This window comes from Pelophylax lessonae (genome assembly GCF_965119305.1).
Source record: "Pelophylax lessonae genome assembly, chromosome: 9".
In the NCBI taxonomy this organism is placed as follows: Eukaryota; Metazoa; Chordata; class Amphibia; order Anura; family Ranidae; genus Pelophylax; species Pelophylax lessonae.
The window spans coordinates 254,045,400-254,068,690 of NC_138776.1; the positions used below are offsets into that span (position 1 = coordinate 254,045,400).

At 43.6% G+C, this 23,291-nt stretch overlaps 2 long non-coding RNA genes across 4 annotated transcripts in view; one reads left to right on the forward strand and one right to left on the reverse strand.

Annotated features, from left to right (window-relative positions):
• Window positions 1–23,291, forward strand: part of LOC309563011 — a 240,623-nt gene that overhangs the window by 169,391 nt on the left and 47,941 nt on the right. The window lies entirely within an intron of this gene.
• The window catches only part of LOC309563009, a 55,927-nt gene that overhangs the window by 8,732 nt on the left and 23,904 nt on the right, over window positions 1–23,291 (reverse strand). For both annotated transcript variants that reach the window (XR_014225658.1, XR_014225659.1), the window contains exon 2: window positions 197–256. This is a non-coding gene — a long non-coding RNA (uncharacterized lncRNA). The remainder of the gene's footprint in view (window positions 1–196; window positions 257–23,291) is intronic.

Consider the following 23,291-nt stretch of genomic DNA (forward strand, 5'->3'; position numbering starts at 1 on the left):
AAAAAATACAAAAAATGTAAAAAAAAATCCATAAACCATATTTTCATATTAACGTGAAACAATACATGTCCTCTGTGAAAAAACCAACATGTCTTTGCTAAAATGCTCTAAGGGGTCGACCTCTTGGAACATTTTAGCAAAGACATAATCATAATAGAATTAATACTATAATAATGATAATCCAGCATATACTTACCGGGTAGTTCAGTTGGTGCTAAGAATGTAGATAGCTGGAAGACTTCAGTGGAGGTCTACCCTACGAAGAACGGGGTTGGCTTATATAATAGAAGAAAAACAAGGTGAGTACACAGAAATTTTAATTAAAGTTTGTGTTAAAAGTCACATCTTTCTTAGGAACACATAACTGATACCACGTGTATTTAATTAAATATTCACCTGCTAGCCTCCAGGTAGTACAAATATCAGCACCCAGTAATTATTCCAAATAACTCCTGATCTGCTATTTGGGCAATTTTAATCTAGAGTCGATTTAAGTGAAATTCCAGCCCAAATTTATATTTTGTTTTATAGCATGGAGTCATTTGGGGTAGTTATTTACTCCTGTCTAAGTATTAGGTCAGTTTTGCTTAAAATTGAGTAATCAGACATTCAATTCTGTCCCCAGTAGTGGTGGTGCTCAGGACACCATTCAGACTTCTGTCAGTATGGACAGAATCAGCCTCAAAAGACATCATTTAGAACAAAAGGGCCCCCAACCCAAGGCCAGTCCAGCATGAGGGGTGACATAGGATTGCTACAGCTGCACTGGCTCAGCTAATGGGGACTGGTATGAATGACCCCACAGTACCCCATCTATTCTCCTATGATTAGCCCACCACATCTGAATCCCCTTCAGAGTCCAGCCAGGAATTCGGGAGAGAAGAGAAAGACAGACTGGCACCCAGTGCTACTTGGTGGTCAGCTGCCCCCTGAGGAAGACCGATATGAGCGGGAGGAAATGGAGAAATCAGGTAAGAAGAAATAAGAGTCCAGAGATATCTGCTGCTCAATCTGTCCCATGAAGCAGAACCAGTGTCACCGGTCACTTCTGAAAGCTGGACAAAATATTAGTTACCATGGAAAGGCGAATACTGAGAAGTCACTGTTGCACAGAAGGATCTTGGGATTCTACAAGAGTTTTTTTTTTCTTTGTTGCAGCTTTACACATATATGTGGTAGAATGGCAATGGGCTTTAACGCCGTGCCACCACATATATGCATACATCCGACCTAATAACTGTGTACTGGGAGGCTTTAAGGTGAGCTCAAAGTTATGTTTGCTCTGTGCAAAGCCCTTCAATGTGCACTTTACTTTAAAAGCCAGTTTAAATTGGGGTGGTTGCCATTTTCCGTTTATCTAGCTGGAATTGGGACTAGTGTTGAGCGAACACGGACTGTATTATTCGTGTTCGTACCGAATAATTGGATTTTTTTTACCCGAACACGGACACGGACACTTTACTGTATGTTCGGGTAAAAATCCGTGTTCGGTCGTTTTATTTCCGGGTTTTGCATGCTTTGGCGCTCTTTTCATGGCGGGCTTTCAACAGCCAATCAACAATCGTTTAACTGGTGTGCCTTAAGCCATCCCAGCCATGCCTGCAAATGTCTTAGTAGCTGTGATTGGCCGTCTGAAGCATGTGACCAAGTCTTTATAAGTTCGAGGCAGCCGCCGCAGCAGCGTCATTCTGCTGCTTAGCTAAGGGACAGAGCACACATCAATGTGCTGGCTGCTGATTAGGGAAAGATAGGCAGGAAAAAAACATTTGTGTCCGGATAGAATTGAGGGACAGGTCGGAGTGTTTAGGCAGGGCGAGTTGTAGGCATTTTAGGGATAGAGTCTGCTGAATTATAGGGTCAGTGTCTTCTACAAACTACAATCGATATTGCTGTGTGGGGGGTGGGGTGAATCTGCACTCAATCCTGATCTACGATCTCTTCTCAATCCTGTTAGGGACAGAGTCTGCTGAATTTTAGGGAAACTGTGTTCTACAAACTACAATCGATATTGCTGTGTGGTGTGGGATTGGAGATAGGCAGGTGTCAGTGATCCACATCCATTTTTCTGTGTGTGAGCTGCAGTGAACACAATCTTTTTGGGCTGCAGTGAACACAATCTTTTTGGGCTGCAGTGAACACAATCTTTTTGGGCTGCAGTGAACACAATCTTTTTGGGGTGCAGTGAACAAAATCTTTTTGGGGTGCAGTGAACACAATCCTTTTTGGTGTGCAGTGAACACAATCTTTGTGGGGTGCAGTGAACAAAATCCTTTGTGGGGTGCAGTGAACACAATCTTTTTGGGGTGCAGTGAACAAAATCCATTTTGGGGTGCAGTGAACAACATCCTTTTTGGGGTGCAGTGAACACAATCTTTTTGGGGTGCAGTGAACAAAATCCTTTGTGGGGTGCAGTGAACACAATCTTTTTGGGGTGCAGTGAACACAATCTTTTTGGGGTGGAGTGAACAACATCCTTTTTGGGGTGCAGTGAATAAAATCCTTTTTGGGGTGCAGTGAACAAAATCATTTTTGGGGTGCAGTGAACACAATCTTTTTGGGGTGCAGTGAACACAATCTTTGTGGGGTGCAGTGAACACAATCTTTTTGGGGTGGAGTGAACAACATCCTTTTTGGGGTGCAGTGAACAACATCCTTTTTGGGGTGCAGTGAACACAATCTTTTTGGGGTGCAGTGAACACAATCTTTGTGGGGTACAGTGAACAGAATCTTTGTGGGGTGCAGTGAACACAATCTTTTTGGGGTGCAGTGAACACAATCTTTGTGGGGTGCAGTGAACACAATCTTTTTGGGGTGGAGTGAACAAAATCATTTTTGGGGTGCAGTGAACAACATCCTTTTTGGGGTGCAGTGATCAAAATCCTTTTTGGGGTGCAGTGAACACAATCTTTTTGGGGTGCAGTGAACAAAATCCTTTGTGGGGTGCAGTGAACAGAATCTTTGTGGGGTGCAGTGAACACAATCTTTGGGGGGGTACAGTGAACACAATCTTTTTGGGGTGCAGTGAACACAATCTTTGTGGGGTACAGTGAACAGAATCTTTGTGGGGTGCAGTGAACACAATCTTTGGGGGGTACAGTGAACACAATCTTTTTGGGGTGCAGTGAACACAATCTTTGGGGGGTGCAGTGAACACAATCTTTTTGGGGTGCAGTGAACACAATCTTTGTGGGGTGCAGTGAACACAATCTTTGGGGGGGTACAGTGAACAACATCCTTTTAGGGTGCAGTGAACACAATCTTTGTGGGGTGCAGTGAACAACATCCTTTTAGGGTGCAGTGAACACAATCTTTGTGGGGTACAGTGAACAGAATCTTTGTGGGGTGCAGTGAACACAATCTTTGGGGGGTACAGTGAACACAATCTTTGTGAGGTGCAGTGAACACAATCTTTGTGGGGTGCAGTGAACACAATCATTGTGGGGTGCAGTGAACTCAATCTTTGTGGGGTACAGTGAACACAATCTCATACTTCTGAAGATTTGAGGGTGCTGCCTGTTCCATACTCCCCCTACTCCTCATCTAGCCTTTTAGGGGTACAAACAATAGTAATTGGGGCCTAGTGTGGTTGTGTACGTGTGATATACATACACTTTTTTTGGATCATATTTTCTATTCCGCTATTTAATCAAAAACCTTTGGGGATCAGTTAAATTGGGGGATAGTCTGTGTTGGTACGTGTGAGAGAGATCCACCTTTCCAAGTTGTTGGGGTTCATCTCATACTTCTGAAGGTTTGAGGGTGCTGCCTGTTCCATACTCCATACTCCCCCTACTCCTAGCCTTTTAGGGGTACAAACAATAGTAATTGGGGCCTAGTGTGGTTGTGTACGTGTGATATACATACACTTTTTTTGGATCATATTTTCTATTCCGCTATTTAATCAAAAACCTTTGGGGATCAGTTAAATTGGGGGATAGTCTGTGTTGGTACGTGTGAGAGGGATCCACCTTTCCAAGTTGTTGGGGTTCATCTCATACTTCTGAAGGTTTGAGGGTGCTGCCTGTTCCATACTCCCCCTACTCCTCATCTAGCCTTTTAGGGGTAAAAACAATAGTAATTGGGGCCTAGTGTGGTTGTGTACGTGTGATATACATACACTTTTTTTGGATCATATTTTCTATTCCGCTATTTAATCAAAAACCTTTGGGGATCAGTTAAATTGGGGGATAGTCTGTGTTGGTACGTGTGAGAGAGATCCACCTTTCCAAGTTTTTGGGGTTCATCTCATACTTCTGAAGATTTGAGGGTGCTGCCTGTTCCATACCCCCCCTACTCCTCATCTAGCCTTTTAGGGGTACAAACAATAGTAATTGGGGCCTAGTGTGGTTGTGTACGTGTGATATACATACACTTTTTTTGGATCATATTTTCTATTCCGCTATTTAATCAAAAACCTTTGGGGATCAGTTAAATTGGGGGATAGTCTGTGTTGGTACGTGTGAGAGAGATCCACCTTTCCAAGTTGTTGGGGTTCATCTCATACTTCTGAAGGTTTGAGGGTGCTGCCTGTTCCATACCCCCCCTACTCCTCATCTAGCCTTTTAGGGGTACAAACAATAGTAATTGGGGCCTAGTGTGGTTGTGTACGTGTGATATACATACACTTTTTTTGGATCATATTTTCTATTCCGCTATTTAATCAAAAACCTTTGGGGATCAGTTAAATTGGGGGATAGTCTGTGTTGGTACGTGTGAGAGAGATCCACCTTTCCAAGTTTTTGGGGTTCATCTCATACTTCTGAAGATTTGAGGGTGCTGCCTGTTCCATACCCCCCCTACTCCTCATCTAGCCTTTTAGGGGTACAAACAATAGTAATTGGGGCCTAGTGTGGTTGTGTACGTGTGATATACATACACTTTTTTTGGATCATATTTTCTATTCCGCTATTTAATCAAAAACCTTTGGGGATCAGTTAAATTGGGGGATAGTCTGTGTTGGTACGTGTGAGAGAGATCCACCTTTCCAAGTTGTTGGGGTTCATCTCATACTTCTGAAGGTTTGAGGGTGCTGCCTGTTCCATACTCCCCCTACTCCTCATCTAGCCTTTTAGGGGTACAAACAATAGTAATTGGGGCCTAGTGTGGTTGTGTACGTGTGATATACATACACTTTTTTTGGATCATATTTTCTATTCCGCTATTTAATCAAAAACCTTTGGGGATCAGTTAAATTGGGGGATAGTCTGTGTTGGTACGTGTGAGAGAGATCCACCTTTCCAAGTTGTTGGGGTTCATCTCATACTTCTGAAGATTTGAGGGTGCTGCCTGTTCCATACCCCCCCTACTCCTCATCTAGCCTTTTAGGGGTACAAACAATAGTAATTGGGGCCTAGTGTGGTTGTGTACGTGTGATATACATACACTTTTTTTGGATCATATTTTCTATTCCGCTATTTAATCAAAAACCTTTGGGGATCAGTTAAATTGGGGGATAGTCTGTGTTGGTACGTGTGAGAGAGATCCACCTTTCCAAGTTGTTGGGGTTCATCTCATACTTCTGAAGGTTTGAGGGTGCTGCCTGTTCCATACCCCCCCTACTCCTCATCTAGCCTTTTAGGGGTACAAACAATAGTAATTGGGGCCTAGTGTGGTTGTGTACGTGTGATATACATACACTTTTTTTGGATCATATTTTCTATTCCGCTATTTAATCAAAAACCTTTGGGGATCAGTTAAATTGGGGGATAGTCTGTGTTGGTACGTGTGAGAGAGATCCACCTTTCCAAGTTTTTGGGGTTCATCTCATACTTCTGAAGATTTGAGGGTGCTGCCTGTTCCATACCCCCCCCTACTCCTCATCTAGCCTTTTAGGGGTACAAACAATAGTAATTGGGGCCTAGTGTGGTTGTGTACGTGTGATATACATACACTTTTTTTGGATCATATTTTCTATTCCGCTATTTAATCAAAAACCTTTGGGGATCAGTTAAATTGGGGGATAGTCTGTGTTGGTACGTGTGAGAGAGATCCACCTTTCCAAGTTTTTGGGGTTCATCTCATACTTCTGAAGATTTGAGGGTGCTGCCTGTTCCATACCCCCCCTACTCCTCATCTAGCCTTTTAGGGGTACAAACAATAGTAATTGGGGCCTAGTGTGGTTGTGTACGTGTGATATACATACACTTTTTTTGGATCATATTTTCTATTCCGCTATTTAATCAAAAACCTTTGGGGATCAGTTAAATTGGGGGATAGTCTGTGTTGGTACGTGTGAGAGAGATCCACCTTTCCAAGTTGTTGGGGTTCATCTCATACTTCTGAAGGTTTGAGGGTGCTGCCTGTTCCATACCCCCCCTACTCCTCATCTAGCCTTTTAGGGGTACAAACAATAGTAATTGGGGCCTAGTGTGGTTGTGTACGTGTGATATACATACACTTTTTTTGGATCATATTTTCTATTCCGCTATTTAATCAAAAACCTTTGGGGATCAGTTAAATTGGGGGATAGTCTGTGTTGGTACGTGTGAGAGAGATCCACCTTTCCAAGTTTTTGGGGTTCATCTCATACTTCTGAAGATTTGAGGGTGCTGCCTGTTCCATACCCCCCCTACTCCTCATCTAGCCTTTTAGGGGTACAAACAATAGTAATTGGGGCCTAGTGTGGTTGTGTACGTGTGATATACATACACTTTTTTTGGATCATATTTTCTATTCCGCTATTTAATCAAAAACCTTTGGGGATCAGTTAAATTGGGGGATAGTCTGTGTTGGTACGTGTGAGAGAGATCCACCTTTCCAAGTTGTTGGGGTTCATCTCATACTTCTGAAGGTTTGAGGGTGCTGCCTGTTCCATACTCCCCCTACTCCTAGCCTTTTAGGGGTACAAACAATAGTAATTGGGGCCTAGTGTGGTTGTGTACGTGTGATATACATACACTTTTTTTGGATCATATTTTCTATTCCGCTATTTAATCAAAAACCTTTGGGGATCAGTTAAATTGGGGGATAGTCTGTGTTGGTACGTGTGAGAGAGATCCACCTTTCCAAGTTGTTGGGGTTCATCTCATACTTCTGAAGGTTTGAGGGTGCTGCCTGTTCCATACTCCCCCTACTCCTCATCTAGCCTTTTAGGGGTACAAACAATAGTAATTGGGGCCCAGTGTGGTTGTGTACGTGTGATATACATACACTTTTTTTGGATCATATTTTCTATTCCGCTATTTAATTTAACTGGGCCTCCATGCGAGACCTGTGTGCCTTGTTGCGCTGTTTTGAGTACTCCACCAACATGGCCAGTGGCAATGACGCCGTTCTCAGCTTAACTATCCCACTTCTATGCCTCCTTGAAAAAACAATTCGGGCGATGATGGAAGAGGATGTGGCACAGGATGAGGAGGAGGAGGAGGATGAAGAGGTAACATTTCCAAGGCTTTCAGGGCAGTCATTCGCAAGGGGCTCCGAGGGTGGGTTCCTGCACACGCAAACGCCAGGGACGCAATTGTCCAGCAGGGGCACAGTTCTGGAGGATGAGGAGGATGAGGAGGAGGAGGAGCTGGAGGAGGAGATGGAACCATGTTCACAGCAGGGTGGCACCCAGGCCAGCTCATGGCCATCACTGGTGCGTGGCTGGGGGGATACAGAGGACACGGACGATACACCTCCCACAGAGGACAGCCTTTCGTTGCCTCTGGGCAGCCTGGCACACATGAGCGATTACATGCTGCAGTGTCTCCACAACGACCGCCGAGTTGCCCACATTCTAACTTGTGCTGATTACTGGGTGGCCACGCTGCTGGATCCCCGTTACAAGGACAACGTACCGTCCTTAATTCACTCACTGGAGCGCGATCGCAAGATGCGCGAGTACAAGCGCACGCTGGTAGACGCCATGCTGCTGGCATTCCCATCTGACAGCGGGGCCACAGTGGAAGCACAAGGCAGAGGAGGAGGAGGAGGAGGTCGCCAACGCAACCAGGGCACCGCCAGCACCTCAGAAGGCAGGGTTAGCATGGCCGAAATGTGGAAAAGCTTTGTCAGCACGCCACAACAAACAGCAGCACCAGCAGCTCAGATGGAACGTCTTAGCAGGAGGCAGCATTTTACCAACATGGTGGAGCAGTATGTGTGCACACGCCTACATGTAGTGAATGACGGGTCTGCCCCCTTCAACTTCTGGGTCTCCAAATTGGGCACATGGCCTGAGCTTGCCCTTTACGCCTTGGAGGTGCTGGCGTGCCCTGCAGCCAGTGTATTATCTGAACGGGTATTTAGCACGGCTGGGGGCGTTATAACAGACAAGCGCAGCCGCCTGTCCAGAGACAATGTGGACAAGCTCACGTTCATTAAAATGAACCAGGCATGGATCCCACGGGACTTTTCCGTACCTTATGCAGAATAGCAATGGATACCGACCTTACCCACCCATTGTTCCATTTTTGCTCTTTCTCACTCTTTTGGGGTGTACCCTCATTTAAAATTTTTGAAAAGAAGCAGTGTTGGCTACCTCGTCCTCCTCCTCAGGGCCAGATTAATGTAGGGGCTATTGGAGCTGCAGCTCCAGGCCCCTACCTTTTATATAGGCCCCGGGTTGGCCATATTCACTGTTACCGCTCTTCTGTCACTTGTAAACACAGAAGTCTGGCTTCTATGCTCGCTTCCCCAGGCAGCACCCTCAGAACCTCCCCACACAGCGTGAAGGCCGGACAAGGAGGGACAGTTGGCGATGCATGGATGTGTTTATGGGCTTCAGAGACAGCATCCCATGTTGAATTAGGCATGCATGGCTGCACCCTTCCTCCTCTGGGTGCATGGCAAGGCACGGCCCTTAAGGCCCTTCAAAATCCTCAGCACCAAGCCCATGATGCTGTTAATCCGGCCCTGGTCCTCCTCCACCGCCGCTTCCACCTACACCGCCCATAGGTGTGCGCAGCCTATTGCATTAAGGTGTGCACCCCAAAGTTGAAATACACATGCATGTGTTTGCCAGCAGGGAGAGTAATGTATCGGGGCCATGTACCTGTAGGCAAGGAGAAATAGAGCAGAGCAGGTCCCAGGGAGATCTTTCCCATCTCCTCACTGGCAATGCTATGTGCCCTAGGTGATTAGGGTGTGCCCAGGCACACCCAGCACACCCTGTGCGCACGCCTATGTCACCGCCACATCCACCACCACCTCAACCTCCCTCCTACTCCATATGGGCCTCGTCCTTCAGAGATGAAGAAGAACATTGTTTTATTTTTCTGTTTTTTTTTGTTGTTTTAAGTTATTTCCCTATCCACATTTGTTTGCAGAGCACTTGCCATGCTCTTAATTACGTTTTGCTGCCATTTGCAGCACTCTAGCCCTTTCCTTTGGTGTTTTAGAGCCATTTTAGTGCCTTAAAGTTCGGGTCCCCATTGACTTCAATGGGGTTCGGTGTCCGGGAAAAGTTCGGTAAAAGTCCGGGACACGGACCCGGACTTTTTTTTAAAGTTCGGCCGAACCCGTCGAACACGGACATCTAGGTGTCCGCTCAACCCTAATTGGGACACATTGAACACCTTCAGCTGCCATTGTGCTGTGCTAGGCTTCTGGTGTTGCCCAACTAAAACCTATTATTTAATGCAAATTGTTATGCCTGATACACGCGGTAAGTTTTTTTAATGTTCAACCCAGCGGGTTGAAATACAAAAAGAACTGAGGAGGTCGCATTACTAACTTTGCAATCAACTTTAACACCCAAGCGCTCACTCCAATGGGAATAACAGGCGTGCTGCTCTCCTCAGACGGGGAACTCCAATCAGAAGTGCATAAAAAGAGAGAAAAGGAGGCGCAAACACCTGGTGCATTACCCTTGGACACCTTTAAAACTTTTATTAAAAAGCCAAAAACATACAGACATGAAGAACATATATCGCAAAGAATGAGTCCACTGAGTGGTCCAACAATAGGGATGACTACCTCCACGTGTGTGGACTCATTCTATGCGCATAGAATGGGTCTGCTGAGCGGTCCAACGATAGGGACGACTACCTCCACATGTGTGGACTCATTCTATGTTTTTGGCTTTTTAATAAAAGTTTTAAAGGTGTCCAAGGGTAATGCGCCAGGTGTTTGCGCCTCCTTTTCTCTCTTTTTACTAACTTTGCAATGTATGTACAGTGATCTCCTTGCTGTGCTATTGTGTTCTTACAGGTGGACCACCCTCCTGCCACCGGTCAGAGCTCAGAGTTATTGGCTGCAAGTGCTGATTGGATGCCGATTGGCTGCTGGTCTTCCAGCATACTCGTTTGACAAAAGCCAGTTGTGAGATCAGCTTCTGCCGGACAAGCCCCTGTACACACGGGCCAAAAGTCAGTCGGTTTCTACTGTAACGGCTAATTTTGGCTCGTGTGTATGGGGACTTAGACAGTGTAATTGTTTTGATTCTTGCTAGCTAGCTGGTAAGTGTGCTGAAAAAAATCTTGTTTTGTCAGTCCTGAGCCCTGTCACCCCCAGGCTCACAGCAGCACACACAGCTGCCCCAAGCCCTCTCTCCCTTGGGTTCCAGCAGCCTTGAGTCTCGTTCTATAGGGTCTGGTGAGTGGGGCCTAACTTCCCAGGCCTTGGTGGGCAATCTTCACCAGTCCAGTTGCTGGGGATGGGCCCAATCCAGGCTGCAGAATCAGTCATACAGAACTCTTTTTTTTTTTCTCCCTTCTCACTGCACTTTCCATCTTTGCATTGAAGAGAGCAACAAGCTCCAGGAGGAAACAATCTGCTGAGCTGCCCTGCAGCAAACAGGTAAATGTTTTTTCTTAATATACACCATCTTTGTATATTTGATATATATTTATATATCCCTTACAGACACTCACTATACATCCGTCCCTGATGAAGTGGAATGCAATCCACAGAAACGCGTCGGGCCTACTTTGATGCAATCTCATTATTCTGCATTGTCTGTTCCTCTATACAAACTGTTTGAACCTGTCATGTCATCACGCGATTCAGTCATATGCATTCAGTTTATACACATCTAGTCTGTTGGCTATTCATTTTTATTTTTATTTTTGTCATATGCATTGCTATATTTTCTTTGTAATCTCTGTTGCATATGTATTGTCATTTTTACTGTTATCTCTGCTGCAATAAACATGTTTTTACCTCATTGGTCGTGGGCGGCACACGCCTCATTTAAAATCTCAAACCTCTTCCTTTTTGTATTCAGTATAGGGATGGAGGTGCCTTTGGCGCCTCATTCAAAGTACCAAAATTTTCCCTTTCAAGGGATGTTGCTTTGTTGTTGATTGTCATTTCAACAGAGAAGAAATAACCAGCAACAAGGTCCAACATTTTTTATGTCTCTCCAATTTGTTGAACACTACAAAAGCTACAAACTGAGCATTAAAAACATTCAGCGTGTTTAAGGGTCACACGAGCGGTCCGCTTGGCGGACTCCACTTTGCTCAGTGGGGGATAGATCCGCTGATCCCTCTTCACTCACTGTTTTCAGGCGGGCCTGTCAGAGTACCGCTCAGACCGCCTGTCCGTTTTCATCCGATCCGATCTAATCCAGATGGTAACCCTTTTTTCCATCTGTCTGGATTTGGCGGACAGGATCAGATTGGATAGCAGCGGGTGTTGTGGTGGAAATCAATGAGGCTTGGAGCATAGAAATTCGCTACTAATAAAACTGCCTGTATCTCACGAACGCTGGCCCCCTAATACATGTGCATGCACTCCCGTCTTAACCTGTTAGAGTGAATCCTATATAATATCATTCATAAAAATCATATTTGATAGTGATTATGCTACTGTTCCAGTAAATGAGACTTTATCTGCAATGGAAATAGCAGCAGTGTTTCAATAATGTGGAACGAGCATAACAGAAAGCTAATAGCCATTTTTCCAGCTAAAGGGCAGATGCTTATCAAAACGATAATAATTCCACATCACAAACATATCTCCGCCAGCGAATAATGGGGTCACTGTATAATTCTGGTCACTGTATACACATATATGGCCAGAAACTTTGGACATATGTGCCCCCGAAAGAAGACTTTCTGTTGAAACGCGTAGGGGTTTGGAGCCCATATACTCGAGTATCAGTATGCAAATATCCTCTGTGAACAATTTTTTGTATTCTGTGCACTTTTAATTGTTGTTGTATTGACAGTACTTCTGTACCTATTGTTATGCAATGTTAGTAATATATTGTTTTAATATATTGTTTTTTTAATCTGTGTTTAACAATAAAGATTATACTTTTTTATATACTTTTTATATTCATACCTTTGGCATCGCAACATCCCTTTCCCCGCTTGCCAAATCCCTTAGGGATTTCATTTTTTGTCTGTATTTCTGGGATAAATACCACCTTTTGAAATTTTAGAGTGGAACAGAGCAGCTTTTTCTATGTTTGTACAATGTTTAAATTTTACATATCTCAAGTGGGTGTAGGTACATGTACACGTGTGTTGCTGGTGCTGTGCCTTGTTTAATCCACGTCTGTCTTGTCGCACCCATGTTGAAGATGGTGCGGGGTCAGGCGGGACACCGAGGCACCCCTCCATTGAACCCTTTTGGTCTGCATCACCTGCTTGAGATCTTTGCATTGAATTACTTGTATTTGTTACTAACAGATAACCTTAATACTAAATGTACTCGTTTACACATTTATGGAATGATCTTGCTCTGGCTACTTACTTAACCACTTGCGCCCCGCCCACCGTACATATACTGCGGCACTCTGCCGCTGCTGGGCAAAGCAACGTACCCCTACGTCGCTCGCTCAGGCGCCTGTGGGGGGCGAGCGTGCGCCGCCGCCGGTGCACTCCCGCCCCCGCTCGTTTCCTGGGGAGCCAGCGTGTGTGACCGGCGGCTCCGATGGCCGCCAGCCACTCGCGGTCTCCCGCAGCAGAGGGAGAAAGACAGACGGCTGCTGTAAACACAGCCGTCTGTCATTCTCCCTTAGATTATCACAGAGGCTATGCGATCCTACTATATAGGATAACGTGTCTCTGTGATGATCTCACAAGCCACGCCCCCTGACAGTTAGAATCACACCCCTAGGGACACACTTAGCCCCTTGATCACCAGTAAAGTTAACCCCTTCCCTGCTAGTGTCATTATTACAGTAACAGTGCATATTTTTAGCACGGATTACTGTAGTAATATCACTGGTACCCCCAAAAGTGTCAAAAATGTCAGTTAGGGGTCCGATCTGTCCGCCGCAACGTCGCAGTCGCGCAAAAAAAATTGCAGATCGCCGCCATTACTAGTTGAAAAAAAAAAACAATAAAAATGACATAAATCTTTCCCGCAGTTAGTAAACGCAATAACTTTTGCGCAAACCAATCAAAATACGCTTATTGTGATTTTTTTTTTTACCAAAAATATGTAGCAGAAAACAAATTGGCCTAAAATGTTAAAAAATTTAGATTTTTACATTTTTTTTTGAGAATTTCATGTAAAAAAATGTAAAAAATATTGTTACTTTTTCAAAATGTACGCTCTTTTTTTGTTTATAGCGCAAAAAATAAAAATCGCACAGGTGATCAAATACCACCAAAAGAAAGCTCTGTTTGTGGGAAAAAAAGTACGTCAATTTCATTGGGGTACAGCGTCGCACGACCGCGCAATTTTCTGTTGAAGTCACGCAGTTCCGAATCGCAAAATAGGGCCTGGTCATTGAGCAGCCAAATCCTCCGGGGCTAAAGTGGTTAATACTTGTACATTTTTTTTGTACTTGTACTTTTTTAAACTTTAATCAACATTTTATTATATAAAAAAAAGAAATAGCCCAGGAAGAGTTCCATATCCCAAGCTAGTGAAGGTGTGTCTGCCTGACACAATCGTTCCTGCAGATGCCCCACTTTTCTCAGGACTTCCCGGCACATAATCCTGGTATATATTCCTAGCTAGTTAAAGGGTTTCAAGACCCGACTCTCCTCCATGCTCTGACTGGGAGAAGCAGACAAAATCCCCAGTCCTCTCCATGGGCCATAATCAGTAGCCCATAGTCCCCTCCAAAAGTCCCTTTCCCAGTTGGATCTGCCACGCCATCTGATCACTTGCCGACCATCTACCACAGATATACTGCATCAGACTGGCTCGGCTGCACGAATCGCGGTACGGTCATCCGCGGGAGCCAGAGAGCAAGCTGATTCATGGGTCTGGCAGCCGCGATTGCTGCCGAGCACCCACGATCGCTCCCTGTTTAGAGAGAACGGCGGTCTGCTGTTGTAAACACAGCAGACCGTTGTTCTCTCAGGAATCAACACAGAGCGCCTGTGATTCTCCTATTTAGGAAAGCAGGTCTCTGTGTTGATTCCACAAGCCCATCCCCCCCACAGTTAGAAAACACCCCCTAGGCATACACTTAACCCTTTGATTGCCCCTGAGCTAGCCCCTTCCCTGCCAGTGTCATTATTACAGTAACAGTGTATATTTTTAGCTGTCACTGGTCCACCCCAAAAATGTCAAAAATTTAATTTAGGGGTCCGATCTGTCCGCCGCAATGTCGCAGTCCAGCTAAAAATAATAAATAAATAAAAATGTCATAAATCTTTCCCCTAGCTTGTAGACGCGATAACTTTTGCGCAAACCAAATCAAAATATGTTTATTGGGATTTTTTTTACCAGAAATATGTGGCAGAATACAAATTGGCCTAAAATGATGAAAATATTTTATTTTTAATTTTTTTTTATTAGGAATGTTATATAGCAGAAAGTGAAAAATATAATTTTTTTCAGGTTGGCGCTCTTTTTTTGTATATAGCGCAAAAAATAAAAATCGCACAGGTGATCAAATACCACTAAAAGAAAACTCTATTTGCGGGAAAAAAAGGACATCAATTTTATTTGGGTACAGCGCCGCACAACCGCGCAATTGTCAGTTAAAGTAACGCAGTGCCGAATCGCAAAAAATGGCCTGGTCATTAAGGGGGTAAAACCTTCTGGTCCAGAAGTAATTTAAACCAGACTTAGAGTCCCACAGCAGGGACGAGTCACTGGTTGTCAGGACACCAGCAGGTGCTGGCTGACAGCAGGGATGAATCGCAGTAGAACACGCATTAAAAAAGTATCAAAAACGCATCAAGTTGAACTGCAGCTGTACTACAAAATCGCATTGAAAATGTTATCAAAATTGCACTGCACTAGTGTGAACCTAGCCTTAAAGCGGTAGTAAACCACTGCAATAAAAAAAAAACTTTCCCCTGCAAAATAATAGCATAATGTGATAGTATGAATTACTTAGCTTAAAATGAAGCCCTCCAACGGTGCGCTGTTGCCACTCAGAGGGCTTCCATATTCCCCCGGTCTTCCTTCAGGATTCACGGACTCCAGCTGTGTGAGTAGCCTGAGTCGTGATTATGTCACTCTGTCGCTCAGTTACAGCGCGGTGCTCTGGGGGCACCCAAGCGGGCTTGTTCCCGAGCCGCGCCTCTGCATGTCCATTGACACAGAGTCGGGACTCAGCCCCACACTCTCCCTCTTCTGATTGGCTCACTGGCTGTGATTGACAAAAGGGAGAGCCAATGGCTCCCAATGTTGCCTCAGCACATCACTGGATTGAGATGGGCATCAGGTAAGTATTAGGGGGCTAGGAGGGCTGCTACATACCGAAGTTATTTTTTTTCCTTCATGGATAGAATGCATAATAGTAAAAAACCTTGAGCCTTTGCAACCGCTTTAAGGGAATGCAGATGAAAAAGGAGTAATAAATTGGCCAGCAGTAGAACAGTTTTAATCACGGATAATAGGTCTACCTTGTCTATGCCCAACTTTTCTTTTAATATGGTAAATAAGTTGCAGTGAACATATAATGTGAATGTATAATATAATGTGAGGTGGGTTAGGTGCACATTGTCCCTGTAGTTCTTTTTTTTTTTTTTTTTTTTCAAACCAAATCTAAGTTGTTAACAAAAAGGCAACTACAAGAAGAGATGGTCAGTAAATACTGTGATCTGAGCACCTCAAACTTAAAAAACCATAAATAATAGGGACACATTGTTGGGACGTGTCAAAGAGTAGAGACCATGCAAATAGATAGCCAAAGGTTTTTCCAGGCATGTAGGGTATCAAAGAACACAAAGCTACATTTTGATCCATACTTCTCTAGATGTCTCCTCACATTTACAAATTACTCATCAGTTGGAGTGTGCAATGTGAATGCAGGACCTTCTAGAGAGGATGAATAACTTGTGGAGATATCCCAGGTATGTAGGTTCCCTTCAAGGTGTACAGGTTGGGATGCATGCCAAGGTCTTAAGTGTTGTCCTGGACTCTGAACTCTCCTTCAAACCCCACATCCAATCGCTTTCCAAATCTTGCCGCCTCAGCCTCCGCAACATCTCCAAAATACGCCCCTTTCTAACCAAAGACACAACAAAACTCCTAGTTCACTCCCTGGTCATCTCGCGCCTCGACTACTGCAATTCCCTTCTCGTTGGCATACCTCTAAACAGGCTATCCCCCCTTCAATCCATCATGAATGCTGCCGCCAGACTCATCCACCTCACCAATCGCTCAGTGTCCGCTGCTCCTCTCTGTCAAGCCCTCCACTGGCTTCCGCTCACCCAACGAATTAAATTCAAAATACTAACAACATCTTACAAAGCAATCCACAGCTTAGCCCCCAGCTACATCACCAGCCTCGTCTCAAAATACCAACCTAATCGCTCTCTTCGTTCCTCTCAAAACCTCCTGCTCTCTAGTTCCCTTGTCACCTCCTCCCACGCTCGCCTCCAGGACTTTTCCAGAGCCTCTCCAATCCTATGGAACTCCTTACCCTTATCTGTACGATTATCTCCCACTCTATTAGCTTTTAGGCGATCTCTGAAAACCCTCCTTTTCAAAGAAGCCTATCCTACCAACCCCTAACAAATGTACCTCCATTTTCTCCATCAACCCATCCCCCACGGTTATTGCCTTTTGTTTCACTTGACCCTCCCTTCTAGATTGTAAGCTCTAACGAGCAAGGCCCTCCTGTTTTGAACTGTACTGTAACTGTATTGTCTTCTCTCAAATTGTAAAGAGCTGCGCAAACTGTTGGCGCTATATAAATCTTGTATAATAATAATAATAATGAGTGAGAAAAGTGGTTAAAGTCTTTTCTCTTAATAGTGCGCTGCCGTTGCCTCTCTCGTCTCCTGGCCCCACAGGCTATACGATTTAAGTGATTTGGAGAAAGACTACTACACAGACTAGGTGTGGTCCGATATCCCTCAAACCTGACCCTGGTTTCCTACTGGTTGTCGGTTGGGTATCTTATGGCCGTGGTCATGCCGCATTACTTGGAGACAATACCAAACTCAATATTTACTGTTGATGTAGATGTACAAAATTGGGTTCCCGGAAGAAGCAGAGTTCTGCGAAATATGTTGAACCACATTTACGAACGTCACTATCTACATACATAATGGCACAGTTTTGTCTGCGAATGTGATTTTATTGTATCAATGTTCTTTTAGGATATTAATAAACTTTGTATTTTTTTATAAAATCCTTGGTTGTAGATGCTCACCTATATGACGTTGGCACTCCCTCAAATGTCCACTTACTTCCAGAGATACATTCTCTATATATAGTGGACTATTGTTTAATTGGGATGCGGGAGTGAAAGACGCCTGTAGAGCTGGTAGAATTATTTTCTGCTGGTATATTATACTTCATCGTTTCCCTTAATGGTTATTCTCTATATTGTTAAAATTGTATCTCAAGGGAGCAAATCGCGACCACAATATACATGGCTTTGAACTGGTATGTCATGTTTGGCCAGAGCCAAGATCTTATTGGAATACAAGATGGAATGCCTTATTGGAATGCAGATGTATAGAATCCTAAAAAGTAGCAAGGATAAGATCAAGGAGATCAGTGTAGGCCAATCTAAAAGGCTGAAATGGAAGGTCATCAAGGTCATGTGATTAGTAGTATTGGTTATAGAAAATGTGGAATGAGATATCTGTTTAAGCTGACATTTCCTAAAGAAAATACTAGTTGCTTGGCTTGTTTCTGGTTCTCATCCTATAGTACTGAAATTAGAGGCAGCCAGTCCACCAGAATTTCCAGAAGGAGGCCAGCAACAACAGCCCCCATTTCTTAGCACAGGTTTAGTTTAACCACTTCATTCCCATAGGACCCTTAGGTTGCCCATAGGGTCCTTGGGTTGAAGTGGTTCTACCTGGATGATGCCTGCAGCTACAGGCATCAACGCAGTATTTTTATTTTTTTTTGCTGGTGATTCCCTTTAACGAAAAAGCCTTCCTAGCAGCTAATTAGCCGCTGGATTGCTTTTAGAGGCGGTGGTGGGAAGGTCGGCTCCCCACTCCCGCAGCCCTCTGGCCCCTCCCTGGGCTCCCCTGTGCTATCAGGAAGCCTGGCACTGAAGCCGACGGTTGTGCAAGCTTACCATAGAGGTTTTTGGAGACCAGATCTTCTCTGATTACCTTTATGGTATTAGGAATCGGAAGTGGCCTGTATTTTGTCACTTCCGGTTCCGGTATATTTTTTACAAGCTATTACTAGCTTGTACAAGCATCGGATCAGACCAATCTTGGTCTGAACTGATGCAGTTAAGGGCAGAGGAGACATCTGGGGTCTGATAGACCTAAGCTGTTTCCGTAAAGACGACCTGTCACTGCTGATTGTTGTCACAAGGGATGTTTACATTCCTTGTGACAGCAATAAAAGTTATATCAAAAAATGAAAGATTGTGGAACAGTAAAAAATTCAAATAAAATAAATAATTTCAAAAAACCTTTTAAGGGCTCTTTCACACGGGCGTTCCGTATGTCCGTTTTTCATCCCATCCGTTTGCAGATGAAAAACGGACATAATGTATCTCTATGTAAATACGGATGTCAGCGGATGACCATCCGCTGACATCCGTTTTTCGTCCGTTCAGTTCAGTTCAGTTTTTTTGAACGGAAGAGAACCCTATTTTTTCTTCCGTTCAAAAAACGGAACGGACGCAAAAACGGATGTCAGTGGTGTCATCCGCTGACATCTGTATTTACATAGAGATACATTATGTCTGTTTTTCATCCGCAAACGGATGGGATGAAAAACGGACATACGGACCAGATGACACAAGTGTCACCCGTGTCCGTTTCAAAAAAAAAAAAAAGGAACTGATCGGGCATAAAAAACTGAACGCCCGTGTGAAAGATCCCTAAAGCGCCCCCATCCTCCCATGCAAACTCGTTCGTCGGTCCCGCACACATACGTAAACGGCGATCGCACCATACATGTGCTATCATGGTGAACGTCAGAGTGAGAGCAATAATTCTAGCACCAGCCTTTGGGGAAATTCTAAACTAGTAACCTCTAAAGGCATTTAAAGTGTTGCCCGTAGAGATTTTTAGGTACCGTAGTTTGGCACCGTTCCACAAGCATCTACAATTTTAAAGCATGACCTGCTAGGTATCTATTTACTCAGTGTATCATCTTTTTTATTTCATAAAAAAAAAAGGTATTATATGGTGTTTTTTTTGCACTAAAATTCGTTAAAGTGTATTTTGTTCCAAAAAATTGCATTTAAAAAAAAAACGCTGTAAAAATACCATATGACATAAAAAATTGCAACACTCACCATTTTCTTCTCTAAGGCCTCTGCTTAAAAAAACATACATAACTTATTGGAGCTCTAAGTAATTTTTTAGCAAAAAAAAAATTCTTATTTTTTTTTACATGTAGGAGAGAAGTATCAGTATAGGCCTGGAAATCAGGTGCTTAAATTTATGCCGGAGATGTTTATTATTCTCTGATAATATTTGTATCAGAAGTCATGCCTTTCTTAAACCACATGTGATTTCAGTCTGACAGATAATCAGTTGCTTTTATTTGCCCAAATGTGTGCTTAAAGCCGTGTGTGTTGACAGGTAATCAAAGCCTAAAAGTTTTTTGATGAAAATGAATTCCTACTAATACACTTTTATTAACCACTTACCATACGACCACTGAATTGAAAGAGCCAGATAGCGCAAGAGTCGGTGCTGGTGGGCATATATATTGGCCCTGTACCATGTGATCCCTGAGACCAATCACGCATGTAAACAAAGGCTGAGAATGTTTGAGTTGAGAAAAACAGAATGGGGTCAATTCACTAACGTTTACTGCATGCGATAGCGCGGTCACCTGACTCATTAGCTGACCGCGCAGGTAAATATTGACAAATAAACATGCGGTAAGCTCTTAAGTCCAATTCACAGAGTAAAAAAATACATGCAATTTTTATCACCAGGTTTTTTGTCAGAAACAGCATGGGGGTCCCCACCCCCCACCCCACCCCCCCAATAGCTGGTTGCTAAGGAGCGGGCCGGGAAGTTGGCTGTCATCTCCTTGACATTCGGATGTATTATCAGCTGTCAGCGGATTGCCCGCTAACAACCGAATGTAAAGAAAGCATGCTGGCAATAAAACTTATGAAAAAAAAAACAGCGTGGGGTCCCCCCAATGCATACCAGGCCCTTTGGGTCTAGTGTGAATTTTAAGAGGAACCTTGAACTATACTAGGCCACATGCCCTCATCATGGGGGATGCTTTGGGACAGGGTAAGGCAAGGCATGGAGGCAAGCACCTTGCCCCCATGTTGATGAAGGCAAGGGCCCCTTCCCCACAACCCTGGGCGGTGGCTCTGGGTGTCTAAAGGAAGGGAACTTATCCCGAATCTGGAAGTCCCCTTTAACAAGGGGGTCCCAAGATTCCACCCCCTATGTGAATGAGTACTCGTTCACCCAAAAAAGTGTCAAAAACAAATAAATATACAGTAGATCTATCGTCAATCATGTCGCCCGCCACACTGCCAGACCCGAAAAATAAGGAAAAAACCCATAAAACCTAGACGAAGGCTCCCGTCAACTGCCTTTTCTGCAATCTGATGGTTCTTAAATAGCCAAGGGTGGCCCCATCCCCTTGTGATGTCACTAGCCAGGAGCATGCGGGGAAGTCACATGAGGGCGCGGCCATGATAGACCTACTTTGAGGGACTCTTTTACATTTTTTTAAATAAGTAATTGTCAAAAACTGTTGGGACAGGTCAAAGGGTAGAGACCATGTAAATAGATAGCCAAAGGTTTTTCCATGCATATATACCGTGAGGTTTTTGTTGGATCATTCTCCATTCCTCTATATTTTTGCTGGTGTTGACTTACGAGTGCCCATGAGAGTTAACACTATCTGGTAAGCTTCTCTTATTTACTCTTCATATGGACTTTTTTAGATGAAATTTTATTGTTGAATATTTAGCTTATTGGCGTTGCTTTTTTGTATACAATTATTTATGGTGGACGATTGCACGGTCGTGCAGCGCTGTACTCAAATAAAATAAAAATGTCCTTTTTTTTCCCCACAAACAGAGTTTTCTTTTTGTGGTATTTGATCACCTCTGCGGTTTTTATTTTTTGTGCTATAAACAAAAAAATAGCGACAATTTTGAAAAAAAAAAAAAAAACATTATTTTCTGCTCTAAAACATATCCAATAGAAAAAATTGAAAAAACATATTTTTTTTATCATTTTGAAGAGATATTGCTAGAGATGAAGTAAAAGGCACCACATCCCATAAATTAAGTAACTACAATAGAGGGGGGCAAGTGGGACTTTAACGGTGCTAAATGATGGAGAAAAATCTGAATTCTCAAAAATTGTACATTTTATTACACATAGAAAGTGAGGACAAGACAATACATCAATATAAAATGATAAAATCAAGAAAATGCACTCAAAATATCAACTCTACATGTTTCGCCATCTTCATAATAGCTTCTTCAGGAGTTTTCATAGACATTTCTCGAGAGTGAACATTTCTAGGTAACAAAGGGAAAAGACATAAAAAACATGACATGTGTATGTATATAGGGCTTATCTCAACGGTCCTAATGTTGAGTGCCCAATTGATTTGCATAATTGTAAAGACATTGATACCACTAAAGTACCTTAAGATGACCTGAGCCCTTTCTTATGCCGAAGGTGGAGGTAATAGAGGTGACACCACCAAAGCAAGCACAGAGGGGGAGGGGAGCCGAGACCTTCAGACTCCTAGAGTTGACCCATAGAGAGGGTGACAGCCAGGCTAGAAATGATAGGTAGAGATAATAAAACCATAGCATAGAAATACATTTCAACCAAAATTGCTATGTCTCCAATTGATATGAGGTTAAATATCAGGTAGAAAAGTTACCAAGATAATCACCTGATTATGAGTAAATGTGCAGTTGATTCCCTAGGTACCTCAATGTAACAAAGACAGGAAGGGAAAATGAAGTCCCCTTAATATCCCCCAAATGGGAGGTATCCCTTGAAACAAAAAGAAATGGAATTTGTTGAAGATAGTAATAAATATAATGAGGGTCTGTCAAATTTTGAGGGTATAAGCACTTACCCAAAATTGACAAGATTCAGCGCCTAAATTGTCATGCAGTATTCAAAAGTACACCGCCATTTCAATTCAGCAAATCTTCCAGTAGTACACAAAAAATGAAGGAGACTGCACGGGAAGAGAAAGAAAAAAGCAAGGAAGGACATCATCAGCGTTAAAATCTACCAGAGATATATGGAGAGAAGCAGGGTTTGAAAGATTTCATTTACCGCAAATGGTCTCAAAGATCATGTATCGTTCCCCGGTGGTCTAGTGTAATACTGACCTTGTGGCGCCGGCATTTATACACCCCCTCCACTCCCTCGGCGTCTGACGTCACCGAGGGAGTGAGAGCAAGGTACGCCCAGTGGTCCAATGGAGGCCAAGAAGGAAGTGCGTCATTAAGACGCGACCGCATCACGTGATTCCGCCGGAACCGGAAGGTCGGGGATGACAACATCCGGTCCGGACAGGAATGTAAGCAGAGGAGGTAACAGATTGCCGAGGGGCAATCTAAAAAGGGATCCAAGATGAAACTGACAGCATCGCCAAAGACCGGATTTCAAGGAAATATATCCGCAATGCCTATACAATGGGGAAAGAATCCAAAGACCCAAAAGGGTCATAAAAAAAAGGAAATTGCCCCATCTAATAGATAAATCAGTGTATGTGATACAGATGACAATTAAATAGGAAAAAGATGTTAATAAAAACTCCATAACAGGACAACTGGGCATTTTGAAGCGGTGCTGCTACTAACCAGGTTGGACCATTTTTCCTGGAAAATAAATGTAGGACACCGCGGGTGCCCATATGGGCAACCATAATAGAGGCTGAAAATAGGCTCGAATCCAAGGGGTCCCCCAATGTGCCTACCCCGGGGTGTGCCACCTACAATCGCATCCACATAACGGCGGGGGTCAGGAAAAAATATAATGAGCAATTCACAGAATATTCTTGTTCTTTAAACGGTAATTGAACCATATCTACAAAAATAAACACATGTAGGC